Here is a 14,830-nt window from a genome sequence, read left to right on the forward strand (position 1 = left end):
TTTACTAGTGGCTGTTTACAGCATCTGTATTATAACTGCATGAAGACTGGGGCCATGACGGCAAACATTTACCAGGTGTGCTAGGAAAGCGCCTGCAATTTCAAAATAATTCTATTCCAGAGTGAAAAAAAAGCTGCTTCATCTTTCTCAGAAGTATAAAAATAAAACTTAAAAAAAATAACCTTTAATCGGGGAATAGTTTTAGATTCACAGAAAAGTTGCAAAGAGAGTTCCCATTTACTTTTCACTCAGCTTCCTCTAATTTTAGCATGTTACATAACCACGGTCCATTTGTCAAAACTGAGAAATAGTCATTTGGATTTCACCGATTTTTCCACCAATGTCCTTTTTCTGCTGCAGTGTCTAATCCGGAATACCACACTGATTACGCGTTATGCCTCTTTAGTCTCCTTGGATCTGGGACAGTTCTTAAGTCTTTCCTTGTGTTTCATGATCTGGAAATTTTTGAAGAGTTACCGGTCAGATGTTTTGTAGAACGGCTTTGAATCGGGGTTTGTCTGATGGACCGGTTGAGTTGTGATGCTCTTTCCTGAACATAGATGCTAATCATAAGTAATTTTCAAGAGAATTTTATTATTAAAACTAACTTCATTTAGGACTAATTTACAATAGTATCACTCAGCGTATGCGATTTCATTCTCACAGTGGTGCTGAAGCCTGGGGTTCTGTGACTCCCAATGACATATTTTCCACTCTGCAGCTAGACTGTTAACAGAGGGCTCTGTCCTCATCTATGTGGCATTGGCCTCCCCTCTGCAAAATTCATGCAGTACCTACATCACAGATCCACTTATACAGATATTAATGAATACAGATTTCCTTATAGAAACTTCCAGCCAGTATTTGCTGTAGCCTTTCTGTAGCTGTTGTTTCCTGCCTCAAATTTGCATCCCTGGCAATGAAAACAGCTACCTATTATTTGGAATGTTTACTATGACTCTGAGGCTTTACACATCCCTAATCTTCACCACACCACTGCCAGATAAGTCTTACCCACCCAGTTTTTAGATAAGAAGGCAAAGCTTACTCCCAGGACCTAAATCAAGGGGTGCGAGGCAGAGCCTCTGAGTCCCCTGCCCTGTTACCCTGGACCGCAGGAGCCCGCATTTTGTCTACGTGGCCATCCGGTCCATGATAATTCTATTATGCCTCCTGCCTAGCCCCCCACAGGACATATATTAAAGAAATAGTGATCTTGAAGAGATACTGCTTGGGAGAGAACTAGTGGAGCAGCGAGAGAGGGAAATGACCCATGTCAGTCAGAGACTGAGTAGAGAGTGTCAGGATGCTACATAAAGGGAGGACTAGGTAACTAAGCACCTCAGGGCCAGACTAGCAGGGTGAGGGCTTAATTGACATTAACTACTGTCGTCATCATCACTAGTATTATCCCTGCTGCCATGTCTACCCTTGGAGGGAAGCTGCAAGTGATTTCAAGTATTTTCTCATTTTCCTAATGCTTCATTTTATATTCTTCATTTTTAAAAGATGTGGCTGTGTGTTCTAAGATACTCAATGGGTCCACTGTTCTGATTTATTATAAATATCTCGGCACAGTGTTTAAGCATCCACAAGTTTAGGGTGTTGTATAATGCGATCCTTACCTTCTGAAAACATAGCTGCTGTGTTCCTTTTTATATTTTTTCAATCTTTGTCTCAAAACCAATTAGCAGAAAATATAGAGATTAAATGTAGTTTTAAATAAATTTCTCTCAGACACACACGATTAATATTAATTTTCTAATTACAAATAGAATGGATTCATGATAACAATATAGACACAGAAATGTGTGAGTTAGATGGATAATAATGTAAATAGTTGATAATACTTAATAGTTGACATAATGAGGCATATGCTTCTAGACTCCTTTCCCCATGCATACACCAAAGTGACTGTATTTAATTTACCCCAAATTTTAATTGTACCATGTGCTGCAAAACCACACTATCAGAATTCCCACTCCATTTCTGGAGACTCTGCAGTGCCCCATTAGTTTGCATAATTCTATAAAATAATGTATTAACAGTCATATAGCATGTGAATTTCACCTAACTGTTTCTCTAATCTGAATGCCTGATTTCAGTGATAACAATTTTTTTCCAGTCATCCTTGGAAAACTTTAAATATTTCTCAATTCTACTCACTTTAAGGACAGTAGTTTTTGACATGGAATTAACTTTTGTGAGAAACAGACGTCTAAGTTTTAAAGAAAATGTAATTTTGTTGAGGTAGGCGAGAGGTTGTGAAAGAAGTATTTATTATAGGGGAAAAAAAAGCCCAGCACTTTCTCACTAAATGTGCCTCAAATTTACCTTTATCTCATTCACATTTAACTTTCATTCCTTAAAAAGGTATATGACATTGATAATAACTCATTAACCATAAGAATCTACCTAATTTTGGCTTCACCTTCCTTCTCACTAGGATCAACGGGAATAGATTCTCATAAAGAGACAAAATGATGTAAAAAAAATGACAATAAATCTATGAGATTTCCCATAAGAATGATCTCAGCCCAAGTATGCTTTTGGTTCTATGATATTAACTGATATATTGGGCCAAGATCTGGATTTCCTTTGTCATAGATCAGGCATAAAAATTATTTTTCTATCTCTGTAAATTAGGTATGTCATGAAAATATGTTAATGAATTGATAATTCAAAACTCACGTGGTCTGTTTTCCCTGGACAGTTTTATCACTACAAAAAGAAGGCAGGCATCCCTATCCTATTTTATTTTATTTTATTTTATATATATATATATATATATATATATACACACATATATGTATTTATACATGTATATTTTTTGGCCGTGCAGCTTGCGGGATCTTAGTTCCCTGACCAGGGATCGAACCCGTGCCCCGTGCAGTGGAAGTGTGGAGTGTTAACCACTGGACCACCAGGGAAGTCCCCAGGCATCCCTACCCTTAATGCCCCCCCAGTGGCTACATTCCTGGTTCTAAAATGGGTGGGTTAATTTCTGTTGTTACTGCTGAATTCACTTAAAAGCATCACTAAAGCATATGAGAAGCATGATTCCAGAACTTTGCCACTGACGAGAATATCATTCCTGCTTCAGAATTGAGGACTACACCTCAAACTTGAGGTTATAGATGCTCTGTGAGATTAAAATTGCACCTCAGTGTGAAAAGTAAGTAAGACATGGTTACAACGAGAAACAGACCAGTAACAAGTCATTTTATTTAGGCCACTGCACATCTACCCTCCAATGTTGTAATCGTTGTTGCTGTGTTTTTTAACAACTTGATTCAGTCCAACCAGTTTCAGTTCAATACATGGAGAGTTGACGTGCTGTCTGGGCACCCAGGCTGGCACTGCACATGTCAAAGACTCAGGCCTAAGGAAGCCATGCCCTGAGGTTTTAAAAGGGTGACAATTTTAGCATAGCTTGAACCTAAGCCTACGGTGTTCTTTTGACTTTGGGGAATGCCTCAGCCCGTCGGTAAGGAGAAACAGTGAGCTGAATGTGAGTCTGGAAAGAGGCCATGCCTCTTTTGTACAATTGTCAAACTTAAGATCTGTGTCAGTGAGTGAGGGGTCTGGAGTCGTGTGCTGGGTGATGGCCAGGAAGCTGGGTCCCAGATAGCATGGCACTGGTGTCTGAGCGCCGTTGGGAAGGGGCACCTGGGATTCAGAACCCATGGGACCCAGCCGTTTCCACTGCTTGCCCCGAGATGGAAATCGCAGATGATCGGTCATTGGGAAACCACGTGTTTTTGAGGTCTGGTATCTTCATGGTCACTCATAAGCCTTGCTTTGATAAAATTTTTTCAAAGCCCTCCAAGGGATGGGGGGCATGCAAAAGGAATATAGAAAATGCAGCATTGGATATGAAAAGCACATCCAAGCTAAGGGAACACGGAATGCTAATATTCTGGGTGTGGAACTCAGATTCTTTCCTTTCTTGCCCAGTACAAGTTGCATTAACCATAGAAAAAGTCTGCAAACATTCATAATTCAAGACAGTAGGCACATATAGATTCTTACCCGACCCATGATGAAAACTAAAATGAGATTTTGTGTGCCAATTAAATAAACAGATGGTTCAGCCCTGAGAGCCTCTTAAAATGGTAGTTTTAACTACCACTGGATTCCTGACTCTCATCTGAAAATGATGACCACTGATGGCCACTGAGTGTGAAAGGCAGAGGGGTGGATGGGTGTTGCTGTGCTGAACATTTATTCAACATCACCTGTGTGCTTGCTGTTCATTTTGGGAAGCCCTCTGCAAGTATTACTCCATCTAATCTCCTATGTACCTGTACATACATGAGGTGTGGTGGTTCTGTCTCTACATACAAGGAGAACAAAGCTCACAAATACTGTTTAGCCTGTACAAGGTCCTAACTGGCTGAGCTAGGATTCAAAACCAGGTCAGTGTGAATACAATGCAAAGCCCAGTTCGTTATGGGTATAGTTTTACATTCTGTTCTTCAATGCATGACATAAATAGAGATGTACGTGAAAATTCAAAAGCACATGAAAATGACAAGAGGAACCACAATACCATTTCATCTTACTGAGAAATGACACATACCATATATTACAATGAGTTTCAAAATTATATTGCTCAATGTTGTCTTACCAAGTACAAAATATACTAAGACTAAAACCCAAGGTATTTATTATTTACCTTCCATAAATTAGCCACTGTGTAAAATGCAAGGGATGACGATTCACCAGCACCTTTAAGAAACACAAATAGAGTTAACAAGTCAAATGCCCAAAGGTGATAATCATGGTGATGATGACAAAAACAGTGATTAGTATCATTTTTTGAGTTCCTAAGTGAGGAAGGGCTCAATGACTACTTAAGGGTTCAGTGCACTTAAGGGCTTCACAGACATTGTCTTACCTAATAGCCATACAGCCCTATGAGCAGATATTATAGATTAACGGGAGAAGAACTGAGGTTCAGAGAGGGTATGTCACTTTTCCAAGGTCACACAGCTAGAGAGTGGCAATGGAGAGATTCAAACCCTCCTGTGCTGGTTCCAAACATCTATGATCTTAACTGGAACATTCCATGTAAAGAGATAACTAACTAGATAAGTCGATCTATGATATGCATCCCCAAGAGTGCTACACATTATTATTATCCTAAATGTTAGAAGACTTTGGTGGCCTGAGGGGACCAGGAAAATTGTCATGAAGTTGGATTTTGAATCAAGTCTTGGGGAAGGCTATGAATCAGGGTCATTCAAAGAAGGAAAGATATCCCAGACTAGGGTAAAATTAAACTGAAAGGGAGAGAGGCGGTGTGTGCTGAAATCCTATTGGGTGACAATAAATTGTGTTTGAACTGAATTTGAAATGAAATAAGTGATTTCATTAAAGAATATTGATAATGTTATTGAAAAGGCAACTTGGAGATAGAGTGGGAAGGACTTTCAATAATAATAGTAAAGATTCTGGAATCTTCTACTAAAATATTTTAGCAAGAATGAAGCATATCACTACATGGTAAAAGTGGACTCACGACACTACCTAAAATGCACGGGGGGTGGAGGGGGACTTCCCTGGTGGTCCAGTGGTTAAGACTCCACGCTCCCAGTGCAGGGGCCGCTGTTTTGATCCTTGGTCCGGGAACTAAGATCCCACGTGCCACATGGTGTGGCCAAAAAAATAAAATGCATGGGGAAAGGGGGAGTCACGGTTTAGAGCTGAGTATAAAGGTTGGTGAAATAGGATAGGATAAGTAGTCAGACTAGGGGAAAGCACAGGGAAAAGGAAAGAAGCCCAGACCCCAGATACTAGATATTCACGGCCTATGTACCAAAGTTCGAGAATAAAGTGAAATGGTTACCCTGTATCCTGCAGTCCCAGGAGGTGGCCTTATGTGGTTAGTAAAAACATGCAAGAGCTTTGGTGTCTGGTAGGCCTGGGCTTGAGTTTCTGCACTGTTACTTATCACTCTATGTATTCATTGAATTCAATTTATACAAACTGTCAGCCGCCTTATTTCTAAAACAAGCGTAATAACACCACCCAGAGATATTCTGAGGAGAGTAGGTATTCCAAAAACATTCCTCTTTTTACTCAAGAGAGAGAAGGTTCCTGACATAAAAAGCCACGAGAAACCGACCCAATATGAATCTTTCTGAAAATGTTCAATACAAATGATCTCATGACCTTTTCCAGGGTAGTTAATTTATGGATGTTCATATATTATTTTAATATTTTCTATATCATAAGCTAATTATCTTTAGCTAAGACCTAAGACCGTTGGTAGAAATACTCAGCATGGAAAATGGTTACCGACCAGGGCTGAAGTGTGTCGGTTAACATGGCAAAGGTAGCAAATCTCACCTGTACGTTTCTGTGTTCTCAGGCGTGAACTTTCAGGAGACTTCAAGTGTGATATTAAGGAAGTTACTTAACTTATTTAGCTCAGAACATTTGCTTGCAAAGGGTGGTATGTGGTATGTCATAGTGGGAGAGTAACATCTGTAAGTGATGATAAAGAGCTGTGTGCTTTGTGAAATATCCTCACCTCCACTCTGGTCATTTCATAATCTTGAGGTTAAAGGAGTGTGAATTCTATTTACAAATAAGCACGTTTGTCTTACTTTTCTCTTTGGAACCTGTTTTTTCCAAGTTGCATTATGTAATGAATGAATCCAGTTTCACTGCGAGCCCAAGAGAGGGTGACTTTTTATGTTACTGAAGAGACGATTGGATTTAACTTTTTTTTTCTCACTAAAATATGATTTGCGGGCTTCCCTGGTGGCGCAGTGGTTAAGAGTCCGCCTGCAGAAGCAGGGGACACGGGTTCGTGCCCCGGTCCGGGAAGATCCCACATGCCGCGGAGCGGCTGGGCCCGTGAGCCATGGCCGCTGAGCCTGCGCGTCTGGAGCCTGTGCTCCACAACGGGAGAGGCCACAACAGTGAGAGGTCCGCGTACCGCAAAACAAACAAACAAACAACAACAACAAAAAGAAAAAAACATATGATTTGCAAATGCCTTTCAAAACGAAGTGCTTCCAAGCGAAACAAATCATCGTCCTAATCCTCAATCTTCTCTTTGAAACACCTTTTCATTGAAACAAAAACAAATCACCCTGAACTTCAGTTTTGCTGCAGGAGCTCATTGTCTTATCAGCCGGCTTCACCATAAACTATAAACTAGAGAAGTTGTGGTTTAACTCCGAGATGGGGCTGCTGCGGCCGTTGCCATGGCAACCCGCTGCACCATTTGCAAAGGCTTGTGCGCTTAACCGCACCAGCTACACCTCTTCCTTTCCTATAAAGACTCAGAAAAAGAAAAACAGAAGTACCCCGAGGAGGAGAAACCACAAGAGCAGAAAAGCCACCGGTGTGCTCTTCACTGTGCAAACAGCCGTCTGGCGAGGAGAGCGTGTTGAAAACCTATTCTATCTGAAAGGGGAGCTTTTCCCGTTAGGCGCGGTTCCTTTAATGATTTTGAAAGTCAGTCGAGTGTTTCTCTTCGGAGTTTTCAGCAAGGGGAAATGAGAAGAAGTTAGTAGCGCGTGTATCAGACTTTGCTTTTATTTCCCTTCCCTTCTGGGCAGCCTCGGCCGACCCTGGGATGCTGTTTGCAACTCTACTCCAATAAAAATTCATTTAAAATAAATAAATAAATAAACCAACGGAAGACCAGTTGGTTAGGCGGAGTCCCTACAGTCTAGCGTGGATCTTCTGTTTAGCTCTTGTTATCTTGTACTTAGTTCACCAAAAAAAAGAGTATGATTTAGATTTCACTCCTGATTCGTCTAAAACAATCTGCGGATGGTGTTGCCAGTCGCTGGCCTTGACGCAGAACTGAGTCAACGCGCAGCCCCGCCCCCAGCTTTCAATGACCCGCCAACCGGGAACCTGCCCACCGTGTCTCTCCCTCTCCCCACTTGTTTTAGGAAACGTAGGTTTGATCAGCACAGTCTTTTTTGTTTGTTTGTTTAGTTTTAAAGCATGCCCGTAATAACAGTAAACCATTTTCAGGCGTGTTCTATTTTTCCTTCCTTGAGGATTTGGGTAAAAATACTGAAGGATAAGGTCCCAGCTTGGTTTTAGTTTGTCTGAGGTCTGTTCACATCCCCTCCCCGCCTTCCCAGCTTCTCCACCCTCCAACTTTTCTCTAAATAAGAATCTACCTCTTTTAATTTGCACTTTTTAAAAACACATTTCAATGTGGGACTTAACTCTGAATCCCATTTTGATGGTCCACACGTGATATTTTACTCATTTGGGGTCTGTTTAGAGTAACTGCTGGATTTAGCGTTAAATATCTTTCCCTTATGGCAGTGTGTAGTTGAACAAGTGTGACGCTCTTTAAAGTCAGATCTGCATTTAAAACCAAACTCCTCTTGCAATGAGCTCTTTAGCCTTGCATAGATTTATTTATTGAGCCTTCCTCTGTAAAAAGAGGACAATGCTATCTACTTTGTGGGGTGTCTGATTAAATGAAGTAATACATACATTTATTTATCATAGTGCCATTCACACAGGAGCCGGTTATTAAATAGTAAAAACTATTAATAGTACTAAAGACACTAGTAAAATAATTTCACGACTTGTGCAAACATCCTTCGAAGACTCTTTGAATTTCTTTGACTACGATCTTACCCTATCCTAGAGAAAGCAAAGAGCTACAAAAGCATGCTTACTAAGAGATTAATACAATTAAAAAGTTTTTGCTATCTGGAGTATATTTTATAAATGTGGTGTTTATCCCTGGATTTCAATAAAGGAAAACAGACTTTTTCATAAGAAATAAAAAGACATTTAATACATAAATAAACCTATTCTGAGAAATGTTCTTACAGAGTCAATGTGTGAGGAAGTATTTTCACCAATTATTCTTAACCCTGGTTCCCCACCATCATCAGAGCTTTAAGAAAATACCAGCCCACAGATCCCTGCACACGTGAAAAAAAATGGGTTTTTGTCAAATGCTTTTGAGAGATTCTGGGTTAAACAGCTGCATAAATTTTCTCTTTGCCTTTACTATATTAACACACTTTATATATCTCTCCAGGGGACATGTAGCATGAAGTACTTCTGAAAAAAAAATTGACTCTGGGCCATTTTAAGACATTCAAGTCTGAATCAAAGACTCCAGGTTGGCCATCAATACCCAAGAAGTGATAATCTCGTTTTCTTTTCCCCCATGACTTATAGATACATATTTTAAGATAGAAAGTAAGGCAAAATAACCAATCTTTTATAGATGGTCATCTTGCATTTATTACTATTTTTTTTATTTGTTAGTTAATTACAATGACTAAAATTGATAGCATGTTTTAAGCCAAATATAAAAGACATGTAAATGCACGCCTAGTTTTAGAGGGGGATGTGTGTGTACTCACACGTGCTCACGTGTGAACAAGAATATTTGTGATGTGGCACATGACAGTTGTTTGGGAGACAGCCAGATATGATTGGTTTATTTATTTATTTATTTTAAATTAATTTTTATTGGAGTAGAGTTGATGTACAATGTTGTGTTACTTTCTGCTGTACAGCAAAGTGGATCAGTTATGCATACAAATATATCCACTCTTTTTAAGATTCTTTTCCCATATAGGTCATTACAGAGTATTGAGCAAAGTTCCCTGTGCTATACAGTAGGTCCTTATTAGTTATCTATTTTATATATAGTAGCATGTATGTGTCAATCCCCATCTCCCAATTTATCCCTCCCCCACCCCCTTTCCCCCTTGGTAACCATAAGTTTGTTTTCTACATCTGTGACTCTATTTCTGTTTTGTAAATAAGTTCGTTTGTACCACTTTTTAGGATTCCATGTATAAGTGATATCATATGATATTTGTCTTTCTCTGTCTGACTTACTTCACTAAGTATGACAACCTCTAGATAGCTAGATATGATTGCTGTATTTAAAAAATTAAGAATTTTAAAATTTTATTCCACTCAAAGGCCAAGTGCATTTGCCTTATTTATCCTTAACTGAATTTTACAAATTGATACCTTTCTTTCTTATTTGTGTTTTTTTTCAAGTGTGTGTGTGTGTGTGTGTGTGTGGAGAGTTTACACAGGACTGTAAGTTCTATAGTAAAAGACAATCCTTTGCCCCCATCCCACCCCTCATCCTCCATCTTTCCAGAAGCAAACACAAAGATATTTCACCATTTCTAAATGGTGTTGTCTGTTGTTCTGCAGTTTCTTTTTCTTTTTTCCAAAGATTTTAGCCAGTATCCATTGACTTCCTTTCTTCTTCTTGGAATGTTGCTTTTTAATACTCCTTGTTTTGTTCACGCATGCAACGTTGTCTCATTTCTGAGAAGATGAATTATAGTTGGTTTTAGCGGTTTGTGTTCTCCTTGAACTGTCTTGTTCCTCCCAGGTCTGTCTTCTGTTTATCTTGATCTCAGTCCTTCTTCTTAGAGGCTTCAGTCTAAGTTTCTTGGAAGTCCATTGTATTTCAGAGTGAGGTTCCCCAATAGGTATGTTGAAATTCTGTCATAATTGATGGAGCTTATAAGTCATGGGTCTTACTAAATTGCATGAAATCAGAAAGGCATTTAAACTCAATGAGACTTAGTTTCCTTATCTATCAAAGGAGCTACATGTCAATAGATATTAAAATCCTGTGTTTCTATACCAGTTGAAATGTCTAAAATTATTTTCTGGTGGTCAGCAGCAACTATTTTATCTACAGGACTCCGGGCACTTATAACAATATAAGCAATGTTTTAACACAAATCCTGCATGAAGCATAAGAAAACTAGTATTGGATAGACTCCTTCACACCTACCACTTCCTAGGTGTGTGACTGATGAAGCTCCTTGAAGTATCAGTTTTGTTCCCTATAAAATAGGAAAAATAATTGCTAACTCATTGACTTGCTGGGATGATTAAGGGCAAAAACATGTAAAGAGGTTTGCATAGTGTCTGATACGTAACATTTCAGAAAACTCTTGCTATAATTATTGTATTTACTGGTGGAGGGAAGGAAAGGCTACTTCCTATGATTCTCTGAAATCCAGCTAACGCTTTGTTTGTCATTTGCACAAAGGACTTACTCCACAGGTCCTTAGTAATTTCATGTATTTATTGGATTTGCTGTTTGTGGACCATATATCACATTTACAGAATAAGTAAAGGTAGAATCCTTTTATTTTTCTTTATCTGCTTTATTATTATCCTGCCTTAGTAAGCAAGGAAAACCATACATATCTGTTTTAGTTGACCTGTGTTTTTTGTCTTGATTTGTTTTTTCCATTTTTGTATTGCCTTTATGTTTATGGAGGTCAGGTGTGCATTCTCAACCTTCAAAACATGAGACCATTCATTTTAGGCTGGATGCTGAAAATCAGCATTTATTTCATCTCTTCTGTTTCACCCTTCTGTCCTTGTACTTTTCTCAGATTTGCTGAACTAGACAGATTTAATTCTCTTTGGAAATGGTGTTCCATTCCTTCTGAGGAAGTGGGGGGTCAGGGTGGTGGGCGGTGATGGGAACAGTTGGTATTCAAAGCCCAAGCATGTCTTTTGAAATGTCATTTTCACTCAATTGATTCCTAGTTTTTGCTGAAATCTCTGATGGGGGACTTAGGGGTGCAACTTCAAGGTAGCTTTGATTTGCAATCACTTGAACATTTTGAGTTGTAAAAGAAACATATTGGGAAAGGTAAATTCAATAACAAGACACGTGTTAGAATAACACAGCTCTGAAGATCAAGTGGTCTGTTAACTACATTTTCATTTGTTTAATGTACCTAGTCAATTCCATGGGTGATTCACAACAGCAGGATTATAACGCTGGGAAATGGTTTGCAGATTTTTGGTGCTATGGTGCCACCTACTGGAAGATTTATAAATAGTCCTTTGTCTAAATAATGAAAACGGGCACTTAACGTATGTTAAAAAATGGTGTAGAAAATATTATCCCCAGAGGAGTAAAAGTCAAAGGATAATATATAGAAACACAAGGTATATAACAGTGCTCTCTTTTATTATATTTATTGGATGTGATGTGTGTGTAGAATCTAAGAGACCATTCAATGCAGTTCACACTTTGAGAAATCCTGACACCTTCTCTTTACTGTCACACCCTAAGCCTGTGACCTCCTATTTCCTGCCGCTATTTCACATATTTTTCTTTACCTGTTTTCCACACCCTCACAGCATTGTTCGCATATAATGTCTACACATATTGTAATGCTATTTATATTAATACAATCTCCTAATTTTTAAATAGGTATTTATTGTACGTAGTTATTAAGTGCTTTAGGTAGATGTTTTATTTGCTTTTCCAGGTCTATTTGACTCCACTATCAGTAGATGATTGCTTTCTAGTCATACATAAACTTGGGTATAAAGACAGCAGGGCTGTCCACCTACATCAGGCAACAGACGTAACCACATTAACTCTGCTGGCCGAGCAGATCCCTCTGTGACCAAACCCAGCAGCTAAGTGGGTAGATCGCGACATAGTTAAATACCTCATACAACCCGTCTCATCAGGTCTTCCTGTTTGGTGATGAGAATTCAGCACAGTCCCCTCTGTCTATGATTTTGCTAACGTTCTGATAATGTCTGAAATGCAACGGACACTTGAAGAATTACAAAACGTGATGAGACATTGACAAATTATGCAGACATATGGTAATATTGTCTCCTCTAAATATTTAAGTAACTTCACCCATCCTCTACTTTATCATGTTTTTGTTTGTTTTTGTTTATTTTTCGCCAGACCTCGGGGCTTGTGGGATCTTAGTTCCCTGATCAGGGATTGAACCTGGGTCCTCGGCAGTGAGGGCGGGGAGTCCTAACCATTGGACCACCAGGGAATTCTCATCTGCTACTTTATCTTGTGTGGAGAGACAGTCTCTGCAGAAGGATTTGTCAGTGCACATTAATATAAAAGTCAGCACATTATTTGGGGGCTGGATATGTCCTTTAGATATTACTTAGATTTATAACTAGTCTATTTCATGTAGATTGTCTTTATATGTGTTCCTACTTTCCGAATTGTAGTTAATTTTTTGATGTTTTAAAAACTAATTGAAATATTTTTTAAAAATGTATGTAGTCTAGTGGATATAGCTTATTGAAATGAAAGTGTCATTTCCAGTTACATTGCTGTAGTGCCTGAATATTTTCTTAAAAATGTTGGCTTAAATTTGGGAATGGCTTACATTTGTAAAATTTTATTTTCAAGTGCTTCTATCCTATATTTTGAGTGCTTAAATAATTTTCACATGATTTATCATGTTGACTAAAATTGTTACAGGGACTGCAAATCTGCTTATAGGGATTTTGTGACCATGAGAACAAGCGGTTTTAATCTTACACTGAGTATAAACTGTGTTGCCGAGGGCTTGGAATTTTCTTTCAAAAAGATAGAAGGCTCTGTGTGTGTGTGTGTGTGTGTGTAATACTCTATAAAAAAATGAAATAAAACATAAGCATCTGTGTTTTAATACACTAAAATCACTGAGTGGACAAATTTAGAATCAGCTTCTGAGATAAATGGATAGAAAAGAAAATGCGTATTCAATTTGAGAAGCTTTTATGGGAAGTAAACAGGAACAGAGAAGAAAGGAAGTGTGATCAATGTTTAGATATTATGTTGTGGTCCATGGACGCTGAATTTTGTTGCATTGAAGGTTAAAGGATTTGGGGAAATGTTAGATATGAGACCATGATTAGACCAGAAATATGTAGATATAGGTACAGATAGATAGCTTATAGATATATAGATATACAGATATGTTATTATTCTATTCCCAAACTCCAGAAACCTCTTCACAGCTAAACAAGAGATGTGTGAGTTGTAATTCTTTTGATGTTACTGTTGTTTGGTTGCCTTTCCTGTCAAAATAATATCCTGTAGTAAGTTAAATTGACACACCACTGAATTTTCTGATATTGGTCTGTACCATACAGAGAGCATTCACTTAGCAAACTATAATTTAGTCTGAACGTCTATATTTAGGGTCAAGTTTATTTTAGCCTTCGTAACACTATGAGTCATTTACTCTGAGGTCCGATCCTGATTAAGATGCTTTTTTACTCAGCTTCTGAGCTTTTCATAAACACTGACCTCTATGGAACCTAAAACACTGGCTAAAAGAATTTCCTGGCTGAAAGGTCAAATGGAGAGAAAGGCTAGAGGGCCAAGTTGATGGGGAAAGCAGGATGCCGGAGGGTGGAGAGATGGCCTGCGGAGTCAGACGGGCTCAGGGTCAAGCCCTGGCTAGCCTGGACCAGCCCTGAGAGCTTGGTCAAGGCATCCGTCTTCTCTGAGCTCCTGAGGGTTGCTTTGATGCTTCAGAAAGAAAATACAAGCAAAAGCCTTAGCGTACTGCCTGGTACCCAGTAAACACTCAATACACATTAGTAATTAGTAATAAAATATTATTTCTGAAATGTTCTTTAAAAAAGACAAATCTCTAGTAACTGTCTTCTTCATTTTGGTGACTTAGCTTGCTCTCATTTTCCAAACTTAGACTAAAATACTGAACATCATCTATTTCCTTTAAAGAAATGCATTGCTTTCAAACCAGTTGGAATTAAATGAGTATCTCTGGGGCATTTGACACAAATGTGGCCTGATAAGTGGTCTACTGGTTGGAAACATTTCTAGCAGATTTATTCTAGCCTTCATAGTTCTTAGGTGAAAAAGAAATAGCTTCCTTGTTGTGCCATCATTTCTTTTCTCATGTCCACAATAAATATGTGATAAATTATAATTCCTTGTTATAAAATGCTCTATGTCATTTGTGTTACGTATTTTAGTGGCAAAAAATTAATAGATCAGAACAATAGATTAGAGTGGTCTGTGGAATAGTGATGGAGC

The 14,830-nt window shown here is 38.6% G+C and overlaps 1 protein-coding gene and 1 long non-coding RNA gene across 4 annotated transcripts in view; one reads left to right on the plus strand and one right to left on the minus strand.

The window, feature by feature from the left end:
- Window positions 1-14,830, plus strand: part of PTPRC (protein tyrosine phosphatase receptor type C) — a 123,376-nt gene that overhangs the window by 36,750 nt on the left and 71,796 nt on the right. The gene's annotated exons all lie outside the window — the stretch shown is intronic.
- Window positions 169-6,435, minus strand: LOC117198807 (uncharacterized). The gene is made up of 2 exons (XR_004480043.1): window positions 6,355-6,435; window positions 169-550 (listed from the first exon to the last, which is right to left on the minus strand). It is a non-coding gene; the product is annotated as an uncharacterized LOC117198807 (long non-coding RNA).

This window comes from Orcinus orca, chromosome 1 (genome assembly GCF_937001465.1).
Source record: "Orcinus orca chromosome 1, mOrcOrc1.1, whole genome shotgun sequence".
NCBI lineage: Eukaryota > Metazoa > Chordata > Mammalia > Artiodactyla > Delphinidae > Orcinus > Orcinus orca.